The sequence below is a fragment of the Triturus cristatus genome, chromosome 7 (assembly GCF_964204655.1).
Source record: "Triturus cristatus chromosome 7, aTriCri1.1, whole genome shotgun sequence".
Lineage (NCBI taxonomy): Eukaryota > Metazoa > Chordata > Amphibia > Caudata > Salamandridae > Triturus > Triturus cristatus.
This window is the reverse complement of record NC_140590.1, coordinates 1,594,417,985-1,594,440,461: the sequence shown is the minus strand read 5'-3', so window position 1 is coordinate 1,594,440,461 and position 22,477 is coordinate 1,594,417,985.

Genomic DNA, 22,477 nt, shown 5'->3' with positions numbered 1-22,477 from the left:
GAAATCTGAAATAACATATTTTTATCTTTAAAAAATCAAGAGTCTCCTGCCTGAAATGTGTTTGCATGAAAGGTGTCTATGTCCTGCAGATGGCCTTGCTTTAATGTTACCTGCCTGGTATATTCATGCCAAAAACAGATAAAACACATCAGTAAAATCCTTAAAATAAGGAATTTTTCCCTTATGAAATGTAAGCCTAATGTAACAAATACAAGGTGAACACATATAAAAAATAATTAATCTCCCCTCTGAACCACAGACCTCTATGCTTTCTGGTTGTTTTTTAAACTGTAATAGAACCGTGCCAGAGCAAATCTGCACCGTGTGGCAGTTAAATTAAAGCACTATTGGATGCAAGTATTTATGTTTTTTCACAGGCTAAAGACAGCTGAAAAAAACAGTTGTAGAAGGATGAGCCGTGTTTTTTCCATCAAACCTTACTTACAAGTGATACCAACCAACACAAATAAGATTCAGTCTGGTGGGCTCAGAAGTAAGTTTAATGTTTTTAAGGCTGTTTACCCAATCAACATAGTACTGGTAAGTTGCCTTAGAATGTGAAATCACTTGACGCTCTAGTTATTAGAACTTACGGTCTTAGACATAAACAAAGAACGAAGCTCCAAAACCCTAATGAGGTGGACAGCACTTGGAGTTATTGGCAGTCTTGCCTAGAGACATGCTGTAGCTACTGTATAAACATTAAGAAAGCCCATCACTTATGATTGGTTCCTTCATGTGCTTTTTCAAATTAATTTGCATTCATTGTGGAATAGCTTACATTTTACCCTTCTTCTGCTGTTTTGGTCACACCAAATTCATTTGCTTTCATTGGGGAATAGCTTACATTTTCCCCTCCTTTTGCTGTTTTGGTCACACCCTGGAAACTACCCCTGTTACATGGACTATTTCACGATCGGCAGTATACGTTAGTGTTGCACACTTTTGCCTCAGCTTCATTTGTTAATTTCCTGCTCATGTTCCCTGCTTGTAGCACCAATCGCTGCCCCCCATCCTGCTTTTTATTCACCCATGGTCAATGTTGCTTTTAGCCCCTCCCTCCCCTACTCACGCTGTCCAAGTTGTAAATTCCCTGCTCCCGCTCTCCTCCCGTTGTACATGTTGAGTACCTTCTTACTCCTGAGCACCACCAGAATCCTTCACACTCCCTGTAATGATAACAGCCTTACCATGAAGTGCGTCTGTGCTTCAGGCAAGCTGAACAACAGAAGTGACATTGCGGCATGCACTCCCTGCCTCTGTTGCGAATGCTAAAGTTTTACCCACTGCCTGTGAACTGAGTAGACACTAAGGGCCCCAGCCAGCATCCCCCAAACTCTACACTGGCAACCAGCCAAGCGGCATGTCCGCGGCAAGTTGCTTGTTTTTACAACTCCCACAGACATAATGTGCTAGAAAGGTACCATACTATTTGGTGCTCACTCTGTGATGTAAATTAATGTCAAGGTATTTACCTCCCTTGACACACTTATTAAATCTGATTTTCCTGCCCGCCCGTCCCCAAAGAGTTATTTGCCGCCCTTGTTACAAGTTGAATAATTACAGGAGGAGGCCGGTGTTCGGCCTGTTACCTCCTGATCTCAACACTTGCTGCCTACTTACCCCCTATCTTGGTGGGTGCCTGGAGGTTGTGTCCCCTCATTCGTGAGTCTTAGAGCAGGTGCTGCATGCCTTTAAAAGGCACAAGCATAGCTCTCAAGACAGCAGTGCCACTTTGCAGCTTATTTCACGGTCATCACTAACTGAAATGTATCCCCATTGCCAGCAGCTGACTGCAGCCAAGGAGGGTGACAGACTCCAAGAGACTACGGGCAGGGCCGGTTCTAGGAATATGGGGGCCCTGGGCAGACACGCAGTGTGCGAGGCACCTCTAATCTGCATACAGCCTTACACATTCAGAGCAGTTTGCATCTCAATTACCATGGTCCTGAAGCGTTTTTTGTACAGAACCCTCCTGGGTTGCAACCTCTCCCTCTCATTCACCTACAAGCACCTCTTAGCAGCTCATAATGGGAGCTTGGGGGGCAGCCGAGCACAGCGAGGTCTGCCCCCCGGGCAGATTGAGAGGGGGGGGAGGGGGGTGGCCGGAGCGGCCATTTTGGAGGATTTGGGCTACATTTGGGAATAGCCCAAATGTAGCCCGATTTTTGAGAAGTATAGCCCAAAGGGGATATAACGTATTTTCGCGCTAACCCAGCCACCAGCTGGGAGCGCTTGTTTAGGGCAGGTTTTTGTCTGGTTTTTGTCAGGCCTAGTGTATAGGTAGGGCAGTGGTAGGTGAATTTTCTGAGGAAGTTGAATATGTCTGGCAGCAATTATCGTGTCCTGGAGGCCCTGAGGCTGCTTAGTGAGGCTGGCAGGATGGATTTGGTGATCCCGGACGCGACGAGGGCCGCGCGCCCGGTGAGGGGCGCATTGGCCGGGGTGGCGGCCGCTGTCGCGGCCTGCTCACTCCCCCGGAAGGCGGCGGTTTCACAGGTGAGTGGTCGGGGCCACGAGTACTCCAGGAGCGCGGCCCCGGAGAATAGGGAGGTCGTGAGCGTAATGGGGGACGAGGGCAGGGCGGGCGGGGCGGCAAGGTGCGGGACTCTGTCCGGGCGGGGGAGCGCGTCGGGCGTCTCCGAGTATCCGATCCGTTGGGGGCCGCTTGTATGCCAGGGGAGCGGCCCCGGAGGTAGGGGGAGGCGTTACCGGGAACGGTGGGGGCCGCAGTGATATATGCGGTGCGGCCCCCTTTTCAAATGCAGCTGGAGTGGAGACGGGCAGCGCGTTAGCAGGGAGCGCTGCCCGGAAGCCTGCAGGGAGGCGGGAGGGGACGGTGAAGTGTCTGGGGCCGGGGGTTTGGAGTGGAGCGAAGGGGAGGAAGGGGAAGGCGATGAGGAAGAGGTGGTGGATCTGAGTGCAGTGGGTCGGGCCTGGGTAGTCAGTACGTTAGCGGGAGGTAAGCGGGGATGGGATGGTAGACAGAAGAGAGGTGGGCCCAGCACACCAGACCATGCCTTCTTGTTTCAGGCGGTGGACCTACAACCTGACCGTCGCGGGGTGCCAGACTTGGTAGGGCTGGGAGCGGCCCAGAGGCACCAAGGAGAAGGGAGGGTGGAGCCTTGGGCGGCGTGCCCAGTACCGGTGGGGGATCCCGGCGTGGCTGGCACAAGTAGGCCCGGGACGTGCTCGCCGGCCCCACCACCCACGGGGTCGCAGCGCCCCGGGGACAACGACGACGGAGCGGCACCGAAGAGGCTGTTTGTTTCTTACGTAGGGTTCAGTCGGCCCCACCAGCGGGGAGCGCTGGGGGTGCGAGGCAGGAGGAGCTTGATTATGAGGAAGATAGTATGGAGGAGGGAGAAGTGCGTGATGTGGAGGAGGACAGGGCGGGGGTGCCGAGTAATGCTGTGTCCAGTGTTTTGCAGGTGTCACGACACCAGGCGATGCCCACGGGTCGGACATCGAGGTGGGAGACCGGCTCGGCAGGGAGGAGCGACGGACGGAGTCATTGGCGCCAGGTAATAGGTCTTTGCTCGGGCGCCCAGTGATGGTATCCGTGGGTGTGGGTGGGTCTGACAGAGAAGGGGGGGTTGGGGGGAGGTTGCGCAAGGGTGCGTATGTGGTGGATGTAGCGGTTGGCACAGAGGAATCAGGTAAGGGAGGGAAAGGCAAGGACGTGGAGAGTTTGACGGACAAGAAGGGGACGGTCGAGACGCAGACAGGAGAGGGGGAGACTAAATTAGAAAGTAAAGAAGTGAATATAAAACGTTTGCCATATATGGGGGTAACGAAGCCCTTAGGCGCACATTTGATGCTGGCTACCAAAGAGCGGATTTGGAAAGGGGAATACGTGGAGATGCTTAAGCTCCTTCACAGGGAAGTGCGGGCGAAGGAGGGCTCGAAGGAGGAGGAATTTGAATTGGCTAAGCGGCCTAAGGTGCCGTTGACGATTGAAAACTGGACAGCGGCTTTCCTGATATACGCTAGTGTGTATTGTGAAAAATTCCCAGAGAGGTCGGAGGCCATGTTTAAATACATGGATGTCATACGAAAGGCGCAGATTACGGGGGGTGGATATGCCTGGGCCTAGTATGATGAGGAGTTCCGGGCGCGCATGGCGTGGGACCCGGAGGCGAAGTGGGGTGAGCTGGATACAGATTTGTGGCAGCATACAATGGGACTAGCGGGGTCTGGGAAAACCATTTTCACAGCCAGCGGGCTCCCGCTTGTGTATCGGCCCTTTCGTGGAGGCCCCACCTGAGGGGGGTGGGGGTGCAGGCAGGGGACAGGCAGGGGAAAAAAGGGTCGTGCTGGGATTACAATAAAGGACTGTGCACACGGGAGTACTGCCGTTTCTGGCACGAATGCTCCAGATGCGGGAAACGACATGCACTGGTCAACTGTTGGGGGGCCCAGGGTCAGTCACAGGGAGGTCAGCAGTGGCAGTCGGGAGCCTTTAAGGCAGGGGGCCAGCAGCAGCAACAGCAGTCGGGAGGGGGGCGGGGGTCTAAGGGGCCTGGGCCAAAGGGCTCGTACTCCGGTTAACGTGGGGAACTTGCTGGCGGCCTTGCAGGGGTATCCAGTGAGGGAGGCTGCGGAGCGGTTACGGTTGGGGTTTCTTGAGGGTTTCAGACTGGGGTATGTGGGCCCACGGGTGCGGCGATGGGCAGACAATTTGAAATCGGCACGAGAGCACTCTGAGGTAGTGCAAGATAAACTTGACAAGGAGGTACGGGAGGGCCGCATGGCGGGCCCCTTTCAGGAATGGCCGTTGCCCAATTTGATTGTGTCACCCATTGGAGTGGTGCCTAAAAAAGAGCAGGGGCAGTTTCGCCTCATCCAACATTTGTCCTGGTCGGAAGGAGGATCGGTCAATGATTTTATTGATGAACAAGAGGCCACTGTATCTTACTCTTCTGTTGACGTTGCCATGTCACTGGTGGTGACCCCGGGCGCAACAGCGCAGATGCAAAGTGCGACATAAAGTCAGCTTTCCGGCAGCTTCCAGTTCACCCTGATGACTGGGATCTGTTGGGCATACAATTCGGCGGTCACTGGTACGTGGACAAAGCTTTGCCGATGGGCTGCTCCATGTCTTGCGCACTTTTTGAATGTTTCAGCACGTTCCTACAATGGTTGTTTACGGAACGGACGGGTCACCAAGGAGTTACGCAATACCTGGATGACTTCTTTTTTGTGGGCACCTCAGACTCCACGGACTGCCAGAAGGCTCTGGACAGCTTCAATGAGATCATGAGGGAACTGGGTGTGCCGCTGGCCTCAGAGAAAACGATGGGACCTAGCACGGCCCTGGCCTTTTTGGGAATCGAGTTGGATTCAGGTTTGATGGAGGCACGCCTTCCTGCGGACAAAAAGCAGCAAATGTTGGGGCTGCTGGCAAGCGTTTTGGCAAAACCTAAAGTGACGGTTAAGGACATACAAGTTCTGCTGGGCCATCTTAATTTTGCCTGTGGGGTGGTCAGAGTAGGGAGGACGTTCTGTAGGCGACTGGGGCGGGCACTGGCGGGGCAGAGGCCCCCACATCATCATGTACGTCTGTCAGCCGGGGTGAGGGAAGACTTGAGGATGTGGCAGTTTTTCTTGCATCAGTTCAACGGGATACCTCTGATGAGGGAGGCGGACATGGTGTGGGACGTACAGATTTTCTCAGACGCAGCAGGGAGCACTGGATTTGGTCTTTACTGGCAGGGGAGGTGGTGTGCCGAACCCTGGCCCGCGGTATGGTTGGATGGGGGCAGGTGTATTGCCTTTTTGGAATTTTTTCCCCTAGTGGTGGCCGTCACGCTGTGGGGGGCTCTGTTGGCCCACAAGAAGGTCAGCTTCAGGATTGACAACATGGCAGTGGTGCATGTGGTCAATCAACAGTCGGCGAGAGATGAACAGGTTCTGAAATTGTTGAGGGTTTTCGTGTTGGGGTGCTTGAAGCATGATATTGCTTTTCGCGCGGTGCATGTGCCAGGTGTGGACAATGACATTGCGGATGCTTTGTCTCGTTCACAGTGGGGGAGATTCCGTGGGCTCGCCAAGGACGCGGACGTGACCCCGATCAGAATGCCGCACCAGCTGTGGTACGTAGGCAACACCGGATGTTGCAACTGGTTTTAGGCTCAATAGCACAGTCCACGAGGTCAGCATATGGAGCGGCATGGGAAGAGTTCTTACGTTCGGGGGCAAGGCGGCGGGCCTCCTGGGTGGTTAGACAGGAGGATGTAATACAGTTTATTTTGGACTTGGTGGAGAAGGGGCTTACGAAGGTCACGATTGTGGGCAAGCTGGCGGGAATTTCTTTCGTCTGGAAATTGTTGTGGGGCTATGCCCCCTCCGCGGGTGAACTGGGGGCACGGATTTTGGAGGGCTGGGCACGGGAGTGTGGGCGCGCCTCTCGAGTGCGGAGACCTTTGTTGTGGGAACTGTTGGAAGGGGTGCTTGGGATTAGGGGTGGGCGGAATTTGCGAAAGCGACTTTCGCAAATTATTGCGGAAATGTTAAAAATCTCCGCAAACAAGCGGAAATATCGCGAAGATGCGGAAGTTTTTTTCCCGCCCGTTCGCGATATTTTTTGCATGGTTGCGGGTCGCTAACTTACCCCTGTGGTTGCTCGCGGGCGCGGCCATCTTGTTTTCAGTTGTCTCGCGGTGCATGATCGCGAGAAAAAAGACGTGATCGCGCGACGCATGACGTCACTGCGGACGCGAACTGTCGCGAGACAGCGCAAATGGCTAAAACAATACAACATCTCATGGAGAACGCGACCGGATCGGGAAAACTTGTCGGCGAACACGGGGATTCAGGTAAGGCGATCGCGCGCGCGCGAGAATGTATTATTTTACAGCGCGAGCAAGAACCAATTTATCGCAAAGCTGCGGAATGCGGAAATTTTGACATTTCCGCGCTCTCCGCGGAACGCGGAAATGCCAAATTATCGCAAATTCCGCGAACGGAACGGAAATTTTGCCCAGGCCTACTTGGGATGTTGCCTGGGGTGTGTTTTGATGAAGGGGAAGCAATCCTTTTTTCCTCACTCATGTCCTGGATGTTTTTCGGGGCCTTTAGAGTTTCAGACTTGTTGGGATTCAAAGGGGAGCGGGGTTTGTCTTGGGGGGAGGTTTCTTTCGGTACAGAGGAGGTCAATATCTGGCTCCGGAAGGCGAAAACGGATTAGAAAAGCAATGGGAAATGGGTACCTTTGAAAAGGGGGCGCACGTCGCCTGTTTGTCCTTTTCGGTGGGGCTTACGTTAGAAATCCTTGTCAGGGGATGTGGGAGGGCTGGTCTTTTCTCATGGGGATGGGCGGTGCGTCAAGGCTTCACAGCTGTTAGCGGTGCTGAGGAAAGCGCTGGGTAGACTGGGGATCGACGGGAAGGGGTTTGGCACGCATTCATTTCGGATTGGGGCAGCGTCAGAGGCCCATGCTAGGGGTTGGGGCGAGGGGACATTATGAAGCTGGGTAGGTGGTCATCGGATTGCTATCAGCGTTATGTGCGCAGCGACGCTGGGGGAGGTTTTATGTAAAAAAAAAAAATGTGTTGTTTGGTTTTTTCTTTAGTCTCATTCTCGTTTCTCTTTTCAGGTTCGGTTATGGGTCCCCTCACCAGGGAGATGTCCATCTGGATTGTGGGGCATTCCTTTGAGAAACAGGCGCAGGTCCAGGCCCGCTCGAGTTACTTTGGAGACAGTTTGGGTTCAATAAAGACTTATTTTCGGTGGCTTGGAGGGGTAGGGGCGGTATGCGTTGGAAGGAGTTGTTATCGGTGCTGAACGGGCTTTTGGTGGCTGGTAGGTGCCCGGATGTGTTGGTGTTACATCTGGGGGAAAATGATATGGTCAGGGAGACTGGTTTGGTGCTGATGCGGGCTATGAAGAGGGACTTGTCATTGATCAAAGCTCAGTGGGCAGGGTGCTCCATTGTATGGACGGAGTTTGTCCCCCGGAGAGTTTGGAGAGGGGCTGTCAATCCTGGGGCAGTTGACAAAGCCAGGAGGAAGTTGAACACTGAGATGGTGAGGTTTTGTCGGCACTTAGGGATTGGTAGGATTGCTCATAGGAAAATTCGTTACGACACGCAGGATTTTTTCAGGGATGATGGGGTACACTTGTCTCGGCTTGGCATGGACCTGTATCTGTTGGAGTTGCAGGAGGTGTTAGCGCGGTTGTTAGGAGTTTACCGTCGTTAGGCACAAAAAAAAAACAAGGCACAGTGGGGGGGGGGCAGAAAAAGGGGGAGGCGGCGTATCCGCCTACACTCCCGCCTTTTTCTGGGTGGCGGGGTGGTTGACAGTTGGCCGGGATTGGCTGGAGTTTGTTGTTATATGTTTGGTAGTTTGTGAGCAGGAACAGGGAAAGGGTAACCAGGTAGGATAAGTTTAGTTTAGAGGTTGGTTAGTTACAGTAGCACAAACGCAGGTAGGGATTACGGTCAGGGGAGTTTAGGATTTGGAAAGGCTAGGTAGGATTGGGTTATATTATGGGTATGGAATGTTATGTTGTATTTTGTGGGATGGGGGAACTGATGTAGGGATCGTAGGGGTGGGGGGAGGAACAAGGGGTCAGGAAATTCTTGTATAGTGAGGTGTTTAGTTTTGTAAGGCAGTGGCCAAGGGATGAAATTGTGATATGCACTTGTTTCAATAAAGCGGTGTAGGAGAGTAGGGTCTGCTATCCTATGGTCACCCCAAATTTTTGCTTTTTGCTTCACTGGTTTTTGACATATTGAGGCTGTGGGCCTGCTAATCAGACCCCCAGCCTGCTGTTCTCTCTAACTAAATTGACACTATGCACCCTAGGTGCATAACCAATTGGAAGTGGATCACCCTGTGAGCCCCTGTACCAGTGTACACTAGGTACCCAGGGCATTGGTGTATCTAAGGCCTGCCAGGGGCTGAAGCATGTATTATGCCACCCCAGGCTTGGCCTAACAAATTTGACACAACTGGCTGATCACTCAGCTGGGGTAAGTTGGTGTAACCACCTCTTACTTAGGTGTAGTATACCTATACCTAACCTTAAATGGGACACATGTTAACCTATAAGTCACTCCTATGGCAGGCCTTGACAATCCTGAAGGCAGAGTGCTTGGTTCCATGTGAGATGGTGCTCTGGCATGAGTTGAGCCTGTCTGCAGTGGTCGGAACAACTTCCTTCTACCGTTTCCAGATATCGTCATACCATATACTCTTAAGTGCATTATGAACCTCGCGGTTAAATGCTATCTTTGGTTTGGCTTTATCAAAACATGTCGAGTAAGGTGTCATACGAATTGGAATACTAACCCCTCGCCAATTCTGGCGACGGGGTTAGCATTCCACCCTTCTAGAGGGACACGACATGTACAGTACCTGGAACCCGGGTAAAATCAGACATAGCCTCAGCTCCACAAAATGGATGCTGCCACCACAGACACAAGTCTGCCCTCCTGCTGCTGGGAGTCCTTCCAGCTTGGGAGACGTGGACAAAGGGTTTCCTGTCAGGGGAGGTGCGAGCACCACCCCAGACAGGATTTTGTGTATTGGTCAGGTAGGGCTTGAAAGGAAACAGACATGCCTGAGGCTCACAAGGAGCCTCGGTGCATATGCCAGTTCAAACCGGTCCTGGGGCACACCAGCCCCGGACCTGGGGCGAGCTGGACAAAGGATTGGGGGTGTAACCACCCCCCTTCCTGGTCCCACCCTTAGGGAGGGACCTAGCAGGTAGTCCGGCCCCTAGAATCCGCTTAAAGGTAGGAGCTGTGTCCTAAGACTTCAGACATCCTGGAATCAACTTACTACAAAGAAGAAGACGGGAACTTCGATGCTCTGCTGCACAGAGGACTGAAGGAAATCTCCCCTATGGTCAGGGAGTGACCATCTTGCTAATGCAAGCACCAACCAGCTATTCGACGTCTGCTCTGCCGCCGCCTCCCGCCGGAGCCGGAGCCCAGAGCCCGATAAGACCTGGACCTCCAGACCTCTCACCGCCCGATCCACAGTCCCTGAAAAGAAGGAACCCGTGGAGGCACCGAGACACGTGGAGCCAGCCATCTTGGAAGACCGACGACAAGCTGCAAGCGCAACAGCAGAGGCTCCCTCCAAGTTGTGCTTTGGGTCCTGAGAAGCCCAACCACCGAGCAGCATCTGCACCAAAGGTGAGCCCTCCAGCATCTCCACGATCTGCGTGGGACCCCTCTGCACTTTGCATCTCGACGCGCCTGCCCGGTCCCTGGCCCGTTGGCTAGTGGCCATTTTGGCGATCTAACTTGAAACCAACGATGCTGGTCTGGTTGCTCCAGACTGGCCCCAGCTGCTCTCCACAAGAGCAGCCCCTCTGACCTTGCTGGTCAGAACAATCAGCTTACTTCTCTTTCCACGACTCCTGCCTTTGCCAAGGCTTGTTTGCCTCTTTCGAGTCGCCCGCCGACAGCGAGAACCTGCGTGGGACAGCTCGTGAACCGACTCCTGGACGTCGTCGACCTTCAGGGACCACGTGGCTGCGGAGACAAGCTACACCTCATCACCTGTTTGCACCCGACATCGCCTGGTACCTACCTGGTGCCACGCCGGTCACTGGCTAGTGACTGTGAACACTGTCCCCTCTGCTTTCAGGTCTTCTACAACTCCGATCCACTCTTGGATCCACCGCATCTCTTCTGGACCGACCGCCTGCAGCATCTTTGTCATCAGGCTCCATTGAATCGATAGAAGAAACCCGACGCACTTCGAGACCTATGCACTCGCTTCCTGTGGGTGAGGTAAAGCTGGCACTCCGGTGCCCAAGTGTAGAGAAACATCTCTAGTGTCTGTGTTTTGAATCTTAAATTCGTAGTCCATCCAGAAGACCCTTCTAGCAGTAACTTTTGAACTTTTACGCACCCATTGAAAACCTATGGGAGCACGCGTGTAACTTTCCTCACTGCACACGCGACCCGTGGACCTCCTGGTCACTAACTGAAGTTAGCTCCTTGTAGGCCCAGCGATTCTAGAGGCCCTAGGCCTTTTCCCTTTCCTGTTCGTGGTACTTATACCACTATTTTAGTATATGGTTTGAGTGGCCACCAGGGCCCATCCATATAAAGTGCAACTTCTGTATATTATAACGTTGTCTTGTTTAACGATTTGTGCTCCTGTGCTCATAAAGAGTCTAGGGGATACTTTGAGAAATAAATACATATATATTTTGAATATATATCTGTATGGTGCCCTTTCATTGGTATAAAGGGGGGTTACATATGGTAAAACAGCTTGCTTAACACGCTTTAACGAGTTTAGCCTCAAAGACTGCTTAGCCTACGCTACCACTAGGGCAGCTAGTCCGACAAGGTTGACTTACAACCACACCATAAGGGTTGCTTGGCATGGTACAAGGTGGTCACTTTAACTAGTGAACAGCATATACCAGGCCAACTTCTCACATTGGTGAGCAGCGGTTGGATTTGAGCTTGCTGTGTTTTACCTCTGTAATCTCTTTGTTACCAATTGAAAGATCATACAGGTACCTTTAGGTACATATAAAACAAGATAGATATACTTAAGTTCTACTGAACTTAGTTGTTGTAGAGCAAAGGGAGTAGCACACCCTGACTACAACTACTAGATAGGTTTAGTAGGAAAACCCAAGTGTAGGTAGATTGCAACACATCCACCCACACTTAAGAGCAATGGCTGGGGCAGAGGGGTCAAATGTACCCATCTCTGTTGAGAGTGACCCCCAGAGGGCACCATCCATCTTTGCTACCCTAAACCAAAATGAGCTCAGGCAGTTGGCAAATATCAGGGGCCTTAAACAGCCCAAGAACCCTACCTCTGCTGAACTCAGAGAGCTTTTACAAGCTGATGAAGATCAGAAAGCTCTCAAGAAAGCTTCCCAGTTAGGCCCCTTAGGGACTGGAACAGGAGGCCCCCCTTCTGAAGATGCTACTGAGGTACCCCTTTCCAATAGTCACCCCTTAGATGAGAATCATACTACAGAGGATGAAAGTGATAAGGGTACTGATACAGAAGGTAGTGGGGATGAAGGGAGAACTAGCCCAGTGCCAAGTGTTATATGTGGCCCAGCTAACCTAAGGCTACTGGGGACTGACAATGGGGTCACCCCATTGGATCTCCCTAGTGGACTTAACCAGGGGTTTGGGAGGCAAAGGAATCACTCAGGTGAATCTAATGCTTCTCATGCCTGTAGAGGCTCTCAAGGTCACTCCAGAAGAAGGATGACCACCCCTCAGAGGAGGGAACATGAGGCCAGAATGCAGGAAGCTCAGCTGAGAATTAGGAAACAGGAGCTAGAAGTAGCCCTGATGCAAGAGAAACTGAGTAAGGCTAGGCAACCTAGAGAGAGTGGGTCTATACCCACTGGTGGCAGCATTGTCCCTAAGGACAAAGATAGGGTCTTTGACAATAGGAACCTGTCCAAGGTTGTGCCCCCCTACAAAAGTGGGGATGACATCCACAAATGGATGACTGCTCTTGAGAGAGCCTGCAAAGTGCAGCAGGTTCCTGAAGACCAGTGGGCAGCAATCTTATGGCTCTCCTTTGAAGGAAGAGGCAGAGATAGACTCCTCACTGTTAGGGAGGAGGATGTCAGAAACTACAGAGCCCTGAAGAGTGTCCTAGTTGATGGGTTAGGCTTAACCACTGAACAGTACAGGTTAATGTTCAGAGACACCCAGAAGACACAGACTCAGGACTGGTCTGAATACATTGAATGTGCCACTAAGGCTTTGGAGGGTTGGTTGCTGGGAAGTAAGGTATCTGATTATGCAGGATTGTACAATTTGATGATGAGAGAACAGATTTTAAATAACTGTCAGAACCAGCAACTGCATCAACACTTGGTTGACTCAGATCTGACCTCTCCCCAAGAATTGGGAAAGAAGGCAGACAAATGGGTCAGAACCAGGGTTAAGCAAAAGAACCAGAACCAGGGCCAAGGGGGTGATCAGAAGAAAACAGACCAAAAGGGTGGAGATCAGAAATCTAAAGACCAGAAGTCTTCAACAGGGCCCCAAACTAGTACTAACGAGGGTGGGTCCCAGCCTAAAGGGAAGAAGAAAGAAGGTCCAAAGAAACCCTGGTGCAAATCTTGCAAGAATACAACTCACTGGACTAGTGATTGTAAGAAAGGTGGAGCCCCCAACACTGTTGCCCCTAAGGCACCTGCTCCCAGTACTACTGTTAGCAGTGTTGGTCCCCAGACAAAGGGTGTAGTGGGAATCACTATGGGAACTGAAGGAGATTCTGACTTAGACAGAACCCTGACACAGGCAGTCTTGATCTGTGATGGGGACATGGATTTGTCCCTGACTGTGAGCCCCAGTAACCTGGGCAAGTACAGACAGACTCCTTTAATACATGAAAAAGTGGCTCAAGCCTACAGGGACACATGTGCCAGTGTCACTATGGTGACACCAGGCTTTGTGGACCCTGGACAGTACATACCAGGTGAGAATTACCTGGTGACCAATGCCAGCAATGCCACTACTTCACATAGTGTGGCAGTTGTTAACTTCTCATGGGGAGGGGTAACTGGCCTCAAAAGGGTTGTGGTTAGTGCAGACCTCCCAGTAGAATGTTTGTTGGGCAATGACCTAGAGAGTTCTCTATGGTCAGAAGTGGAGTACAGGACACATGCAGAGATGTTAGGTATATCACCACATGTCCTTGCTGTGACCAGGTCACAGGCCAAAAAGTGCCTTACTGAACCACAGGTCTTGGATCCTGGAACAATGGACGAAGCACCTACCAAGAGGAAGAACAGGAGGGTTAAGGCTGTGCCTTCCCCACTGCCTCCAAGTGATGATCAGCCTTCCCAGGAAGATGATCTAGAGAACCCTGAAGGAACTGTCCCTGAAGAGCTTGAACCTGATCAGGTTGAGTTTCTGGGGACAGGGGGACCTTCCAGGGCTGACTTGGGGCAGGCTCAGTTAACCTGTCCATCTCTTGAACCCCTCAGACAGCTGGCTGCTGCTGAGGCTGCTGGGAATGCTCAAGGTACCCATAAAGTGTATTGGGATGATGGGCTCCTTTATTCAGAGGCTAGAGACCCAAAACCTGGTGCAACCAGGAGGTTGGTTATACCTCTGCAATTTAGGGGCTTCCTTCTTACCTTGGCCCATGATATTACTCTAGCAGGACACTTAGGCCAGAACAAGACTTGGGACAGGCTTGTCCCTCACTTTCACTGGCCTCACATGAATGAAGATACCAAGGAGTTTTGTCGCTCCTGTGTAACCTGCCAAGCCAGTGGCAAATCAGGTGGCACAACAAAGGCCCCCCTAATACCACTACCTGTGGTGGGGGTTCCCTTTGAAAGAGTGGGAATAGATATAGTGGGTTCCATGGATCCTCCCACTGCATCTGGGCACAGATTTATACTGGTGGTAGTGGATCATGCCACCAGGTATCCAGAGGCAATTCCCCTTAGGACCACTACAGCTCCTGTTGTGGCCAGGGCCCTGCTACGAGTATTCTCCAGAGTGGGGTTTCCTAAGGAGGTGGTTTCTGACAGAGGTACCAACTTCATGTCAGGATACTTGACAGCTATGTGGAAGGAATGTGGTGTCAACTACAAATTCACCACTCCTTATCACCCACAATGCAATGGGCTTGTTGAGAGATTCAACAAGACCCTAAAGGGTATGATCAAAGGATTACCTGAAAAGCTCAGGCGAAGATGGGACATCCTTCTACCCTGCCATCTGTTTGCTTACAGAGAGGTCCCACAAAAAGGAGTTGGCTACAGCCCCTTTGAATTGTTGTTTGGGCACCCTGTAAGAGGCCCACTGTGTTTAGTGAAGGAAGGATGGGAGTTACCTCTCAAAAAGCCTAAACAAGACATAGTGGACTATGTACTTGGTCTCCGCTCCAGGACGGCTGAGTATATGGAGAAGGCATCCAAAAACCTTGAGGCAAGCCAGGCCTTACAGAAAGCTTGGCATGACCAAAAGGCTGTCTTGGTTGAGTTTCAGCCAGGACAGAAGGTATGGGTGTTGGAGCCAGTGGCCCCAGCAGCACTCCAAGACAAATGGTCTGGACCCCATACAATTCTGGAAAAGAAGGGAGAGGATACCTACTTGGTGGACCTAGGAACTCCCAGGAGTCCCCACAGGGTACTCCATGTTAACAGGCTAAAAGCATATGTTGACAGGGCAGACATGGGCTTGCTCATGGCTACAGATGAGGGACAGGAGGAAGAGAGTGACCCTCTCCCAGACCTGTTGTCTCAGAACCCTGAAGATGGTTCAGTTGAAGGAGTGACCCTTGGAGGCAACCTCACTGAGCATCAGCAGATTGAATGTAGACAGGTTCTACAATCATTTCAACACATGTTTTCATTGATACCTAGTCAAACTGACTGGTGTACCCATGTGGTGGACACTGGTGACAGTCTGCTTGTAAAGAACAAACTTTACAGACAACCTGACCACGTCAGGGACTGTATAAAGGCTGAGGTACACAAAATGCTGGAACTGGGTGTCATTGAGCCCTCAGCGAGCCCCTGGGCTAGCCCAGTGGTTCTGGTCCCCAAACCTCACACCAAAGATGGCAAGAGAGAGATGAGGTTCTGCGTGGATTACAGAGGACTCAATGCTGTCACTAGGACAGATGCACATCCTATTCCAAGGGCAGATGAGCTCATAGATAAACTGGCTTCTGCTAAGTTTTTGAGCACATTTGATTTGACAGCTGGCTATTGGCAAATCAGGTTAGCGGAGGAGTCCAAGGCCAAAACAGCATTCTCAACCCCAGGTGGGCATTATCAATTTTTGGTGATGCCCTTTGGTCTGAAGAATGCACCTGCCACCTTCCAAAGGTTGGTGAATCAAGTCCTTACTGGGTTGGATGACTTTTGTGCAGCATATCTTGATGACATTGCTGTCTTTAGCTCCACCTGGGAGGATCACCTGATCCACCTGAAGAAGGTACTTGAGGCTCTGCAAAAGGCAGGCCTCACTATCAAGGCTACTAAGTGCCAGATAGGGCAGAGTAAGGTTGTGTGTTTGGGCCACCTTGTAGGTGGAGGCCAAGTTCAACCACTGGAGAGTAAGATACAATCCATCAAGGACTGGTCTCCTCCAACCACCCAGACTCAAGTTCGAGCTTTCTTGGGCTTGACTGGGTACTACAGGAAGTTTGTGAAGAACTATGGGTCCATTGTGACTCCTCTTAATGATCTGACATCCAAGAAGATGCCCAAAAAGGTTCAGTGGACAGTAAGCTGTCAAAAGGCATTTGATGACCTGAAGAAGGCCATGTGCTCTGCACCTATCCTGAAAAGTCCTGACTACTCCAAAGAGTTTATTGTCCAAACAGATGCTTCTGAGTTGGGTGTGGGAGCTGTGCTGTCACAACTTAATGTAGATGGTCAAGACCAACCCATTGCTTTTATTAGCAGAAGGTTGACCCCCAGAGAGAAGAATTGGTCAGCTATTGAGAGGGAGGCCTTTGCTGTGGTGTGGGCCCTGACGAAGCTGAGGCCATACTTGTTTGGCACTCACTTCAAGATTCAGACCGACCATAAGCCCCTCTTGTGGCTAAATCAGATGAAGGGTGAAAACCCCAAACTGCTTAGGTGGTCCATTTCCCTACAGGGGATGGACTTTACAGTGGAGCACCGGCCAGGTACAGACCATGGGAATGCAGATGGTCTCTCCAGGTACTTCCACTTAGGACATGAAGACGAGACTGGTCAAGGCTAGTTTAATGTCCCTGCGTTTGGGGGGGGGGTTGTGTAGGAGAGTAGGGTCTGCTATCCTATGGTCACCCCAAATTTTTGCTTTTTGCTTCACTGGTTTTTGACATATTGAGGCTGTGGGCCTGCTAATCAGACCCCCAGCCTGCTGTTCTCTCTAACTAAATTGACACTATGCACCCTAGGTGCATAACCAATTGGAAGTGGATCACCCTGTGAGCCCCTGTACCAGTGTACACTAGGTACCCAGGGCATTGGTGTATCTAAGGCCTGCCAGGGGCTGAAGCATGTATTATGCCACCCCAGGCTTGGCCTAACAAATTTGACACAACTGGCTGATCACTCAGCTGGGGTAAGTTGGTGTAACCACCTCTTACTTAGGTGTAATATACCTATACCTAACCTTAAATGGGACACATGTTAACCTATAAGTCACTCCTATGGCAGGCCTTGACAATCCTGAAGGCAGAGTGCTTGGTTCCATATGAGATGGTGCTCTGGCATGAGCTGAGCCTGTCTGCAGTGGTCGGAACAACTTCCTTCTACCGTTTCCAGATATCGTCATACCATATACTCTTAAGTGCATTATGAACCTCGCGGTTAAATGCTATCTTTGGTTTGGCTTTATCAAAACATGTCGAGTAAGGTGTCATACGAATTGGAATACTAACCCCTCGCCAATTCTGGCGACGAGGTTAGCATTCCACCCTTCTAGAGGGACACGACATGTACAGTACCTGAAACCCGGGTAAAATCAGACATAGCCTCAGCTCCGCAAAATGGATGCTGCCACCACAGACACAAGTCTGCCCTCCTGCTGCTGGGAGTCCTTCCAACTTGGGAGACGTGGACAAAAGGTTTCCTGCCAGGGGAGGTGCGAGCACCACCCCAGACAGGATTTTGTGTATTGGTCAGGTAGGGCTTGAAAGGAAACAGACATGCCTGAGGCTCACAAGGAGCCTCGGTGCATATGCCAGTTCAAACCGGTCCTGGGGCACACCAGCCCCGGACCTGGGGCGAGCTGGACAAAGGATTGGGGGTGTAACCACCCCCCTTCCTGGTCCCACCCTTAGGGAGGGACCTAGCAGGTAGTCCGGCCCCTAGAATCCGCTTAAAGGTAGGAGCTGTGTCCTAAGACTTCAGACATCCTGGAATCAACTTACTACAAAGAAGAAGACGGGAACTTCGACGCTCTGCTGCACAGAGGACTGAAGGAAATCTCCCCTATGGTCAGGGAGTGACCATCTTGCTAACGCAAGCACCAACCAGCTATTCGACGTCTGCTCTGCTGCCGCCTCCCGCCGGAGCCCGAGCCCAGAGCCCGACAAGACCTGGACCTCCAGACCTCTCACCACCCGATCCACAGTCCCTGAAAAGAAGGAACCCGTGGAGGCACCGAGACACGTGGAGCCAGCCATCTTGGAAGACCGACGACAAGCTGCAAGCGCAACAGCAGAGGCTCCCTCCAAGTTGTGCTTTGGGTCCTGAGAAGCCCAACCACCGAGCAGCATCTGCACCAAAGGTGAGCCCTCCAGCATCTCCACGATCTGCGTGGGGCCCCTCTGCACTTTGCATCTCGACGTGCCTGCCCGGTCCCTGGCCCGTTGGCTAGTGGCCATTTTGGCGACCTAACTTGAAATCAACGATGCTGGTCTTGTTGCTCCATACTGGCTTCAGCTGCTCTCCACAAGAGCAGCCCCTCTGACCTTGCTGGTCAGAACAATCAGCTTACTTCTCTTTCCATGACTCCTGCCTTTGCCAAGGCTTGTTTGCCTCTTTCGAGTCGCCGACACCGCCGACAGCGAGAGCCTGCGTGGGACAGCTTGTGAACCGACTCCTGGACGTCGTCGACCTTCAGGGACCACGTGGCTGCGGAGACAAGCTACACCTCATCACCTGTTTGCACCCGACATCGCCTGGTACCAACCTGGTGCCGTGCCGCTCACTGGCTAGTGACTGTGAACACTGTCCCCTCTGCTTTCAGGTCTTCTACAACTCCGATCCACTCTTGGATCCACCGCATCTCTTCTGGACCGACCGCCTGCAGCATCTTTGTCATCAGGCTCCATTGAATCGATAGAAGAAACCCGACGCACTTCGAGACCTATGCACCCGCTTCCTGTGGGTGAGGTAAAGCTGGCACTCCGGTGCCCAAGTGTAGAGAAACATCTCTAGTGTCTGTGTTTTGAATCTTAAATTCATAGTCCATCCAGAACACCCTTCTAGCAGTAACTTTTGAACTTTTACGCACCCATTGAAAACGTATGGGAGCACGCGTGTAACTTTCCTCACTGCACACGCGACCCGTGGACCTCCTGGTCACTAACTGAAGTTAGCTCCTTGTAGGCCCAGCGATTCTAGAGGTCCTAGGCCTTTTCCCTTTCCTGTTCGTGGTACTTATACCACTATTTTAGTATATGGTTTGAGTGGCCACCAGGGCCCATCCATATAAAGTGCAACTTCTGTATATTCTAACGTTGTCTTGTTTAACGATTTGTGCTCCTGTGCTCATAAAGAGTCTAGGGGATACTTTGAGAAATAAATACATATATATTTTGAATATATATCTGTGTGGTGTCCTTTCATTGGTATAAAGGGGGGTTACATATGGTAAAACAGCTTGCTTAACAGGCTTTAACAAGTTTAGCCTCAAAGATTGCTTAGCCTACGCTACCACTAGGGCAGCTAGTCCGAAAAGGTTGACTTACAACCACACCATAAGGGTTGCTTGGCATGGTACAAGGTGGTCACTTTAACTAGTGAACAGCATATACCAGGCCAACTTCTCGCAAGCGGCCTTTTTCACACACAATAAACTGGTCTTGTGTCGGCTCGCCCCCCCCCCCCCCTCCCCCCTTTATCTCCCAATGGGAGCTTGGGGGGCAGCTGAGCACAGCGAGGTCTGCCCCCGGGCAGATTGGGAGGGGGGAGGGGGGGGGGGAGTGGCTGGAGCGGCCATTTTGGAGGATTTGGGCTATTTTTGAGAAGTATAGCCCAAAGGGGATATAACGTATTTTACGCGCTAACCCAGCCACTATTCTAGGTTTGGTGACCTGGTGGCTGGGAGCGCTTGTTTAGGGCAGGTTTTTGTCCCCACCCTAGTTTCTAGGGTTTTAGGGGGCGTTTTTTGCGGTTTAGCCTTTTTTGGCATGGGGAGTTTTTTGCAGGCGGCATTTGTTGGAACAGGCACATAAGGGCAACTTATTATTATTATTATTTGGAGTTTTATACCGCGCACGGTTACCCTTGGGCATCCCAGCGCTATCAATAGATCGGAGCAGCACCCAGCGCATGTCATCTCAAACCGGGAACAGGTGAGTTTTTAATAGTTTGCGGAAACGCAGAGTGTTGGTTTCTGCCCTCAGTCTGAGTGGCAGGGAGTTCCAGGCGGAGGCCGTATTCACTGAGAACCGTCTCCCTCCGGTACGGGCTCGTCTTACTCTATAAGACTGGAGAAGAAATTTATGATCAGAGCGTAGAGCCCTTGCTGCTTTGTAAGGTTGGATCATGTTCCTCAGGATCGCTGGGCCCTTCCCCTGCAGACTCTTCTGTGCCATGCAGAGTGCCTTGAATGTTACTCTTTCCCGCATCGGGAGCCAATGCAGTGCCATCAATGCTGGTTTAGAAGACTGTCTTCTGGGGACATTAGTTAACAGTCTGGCTGCTGCATTTTGCACCTGCTGCAACTTCTTGAATGTGGATTCCGGAGCACCCAAGAAGAGAGCATTGCTGTAATCCAGCCTAGAGATAATGAGCCCCTGTATAAGCAACTTACGAGAGGTCTCAGGGAGGAGTGACAGAATCTTGCGGGCTGACCGAAGCATACCAAAACAGACACCCGCGGTCTTTTTGGCGTGTGTTCTGAACGTCAGGTCTTGCTCCAGCCACACTCCCAGGCTCTTAATCTCCTTCTTTGGGCTGGGAAGAGCTCCCATGCAGTCAGGCCAACTACTGGGAGACAGGGAGACGGAAGACTGACCTAAGATCATGAGCTCGGTCTTAGAGCCATTCAATTTCAGGGATGAGTTACACATCCACCCGAATACTGCCTCCAGGCAGGAATAGAGCGCCGCTGGTTGCTTCTCTAACTGAGAAAGCCCCACCACCAACTGCGTGTCGTCCGCATAGCTGATGATATTAATTGGTGTATTGTCGCTTGGAACAGGTGCAGGCGGGGTGGTTGACAGTTGGCCGGGATTGGCTGGAGTTTGTTGTTATATGTTTGGTAGTTTGTGAGCAGGAACAGGGAAAGGGTAACCAGGTAGGATAAGTTTAGGTTAGAGGTTGGTTAGTTACAGTAGCACAAAGGCAGGTAGGGATTACGGTCAGGGGAGTTTAGGATTTGGAAAGGCTAGATTGTGTAGGATTAGGTTATATTATGGGTATGGAATGTTATGTTGTATTTTGTGGGATGGGGAACTGATGTGGGGATCGTAGGGGTGGGGAGGAACAAGGGGTCAGGAAATTCTTGTATAGTGAGGTGTTTAGTTTTGTAAGGCAGTGACCAAGGGATGAAATTGTGATATGCACCTGTTTCAATAAAGCGGCCTTTTTCACACACAATAAACTGGTCTCGTGTCGGCTCGCCCCCCACCCCCTTTATCTCCCAATGGGCTGAACATTTTAGAGTTGCTTTTCAACGGAAAGGTTTGAAACTGCTGCAGGGCAAGGGGCGTCCTGTGGTGCCTCTGAATGGGCAGCAGGACGGGAGGCCTAATTGTGGGACAACCCTGCAAAAGGTGTCGCCTTGCAACTGTGCCAATAGGAGGGGCCCCCTCCGCTAGGTCTAGCCTCACTATACCATGGTTGTGAGGCCCAGGGAAGGGGCATCTCCTGTGGGCACAATTGCAAGGAGCTACCTTTCTCTAAAATTAGATAAGAAGGCGTCGGGAGAGAACCAGTGTGCTGTGACACACTGGTGTGGGGCCCTGTGTTCGTGAGGGGAAACAGCCTTTACCACGAAGCATTTTCTACGCAATACGTTTACAACGATACACTTACCTCGTAAACGTCTTCACAACGCGTAATGCTTCAACAACCATCTTCACCACGCAAGCAACGTCATCACGGAACAACGTCATCCTAATCCGAAAAAAAGCATCAGTCCGTTTTCAGTGTCGGCGGAGACCTGCGGAAAAAAAAAAAAAAAAAGGGGGCTTGGGGGGGTCTCCCCCCAAAAAAAGGAAAAGCGGAGTAAAGGTAAAATCGGGGTAAGGGTAAAGCGTGGAAAACACATTCCGTTGTAACGCATGCGTGCTAAAGGCATGCGTTGCAACGGAATGCGTAGTAACGACATATATTCGTTCGTGAGCTGACAGCGGGGCCCTGGGCAGCTGCCCATGCCTAGCGCCGGCCCTGACTACCGGGACCCATGGACAGCAGTCTTTATATCTCGAGATGCAGCGGTGACTCAGAGACTTGGTAAGTGTAAAAAACGAGAGCTGCTGACATTATAAATATTTCTGCAAAGGTCGAAGTTGTAGTTTTAATATCATTGTTTAAGTCTTAATTAAATGGCTAAATATTTTTTTACGGTGCAATCAGGTTACAAGGGCACTAGGTTAGTGCCCCTTCTGTCTCTGCTTTACAGCAGTTTCAACACGTTATAGTTTTTTGTCGCTCAAATGAGTATAATTTCTGATATTTATTTCCCTCGTATTCATTGCTTGATTTTGGGCGAGAAAGTGTCACTCATAGTTGTTGAAATGTAACTCATAATTACACAAAAATTATGAAAATGTCACACTTACAAATCTGAAACCTTGGCAGCTATGCAAATGCCAGACCGACT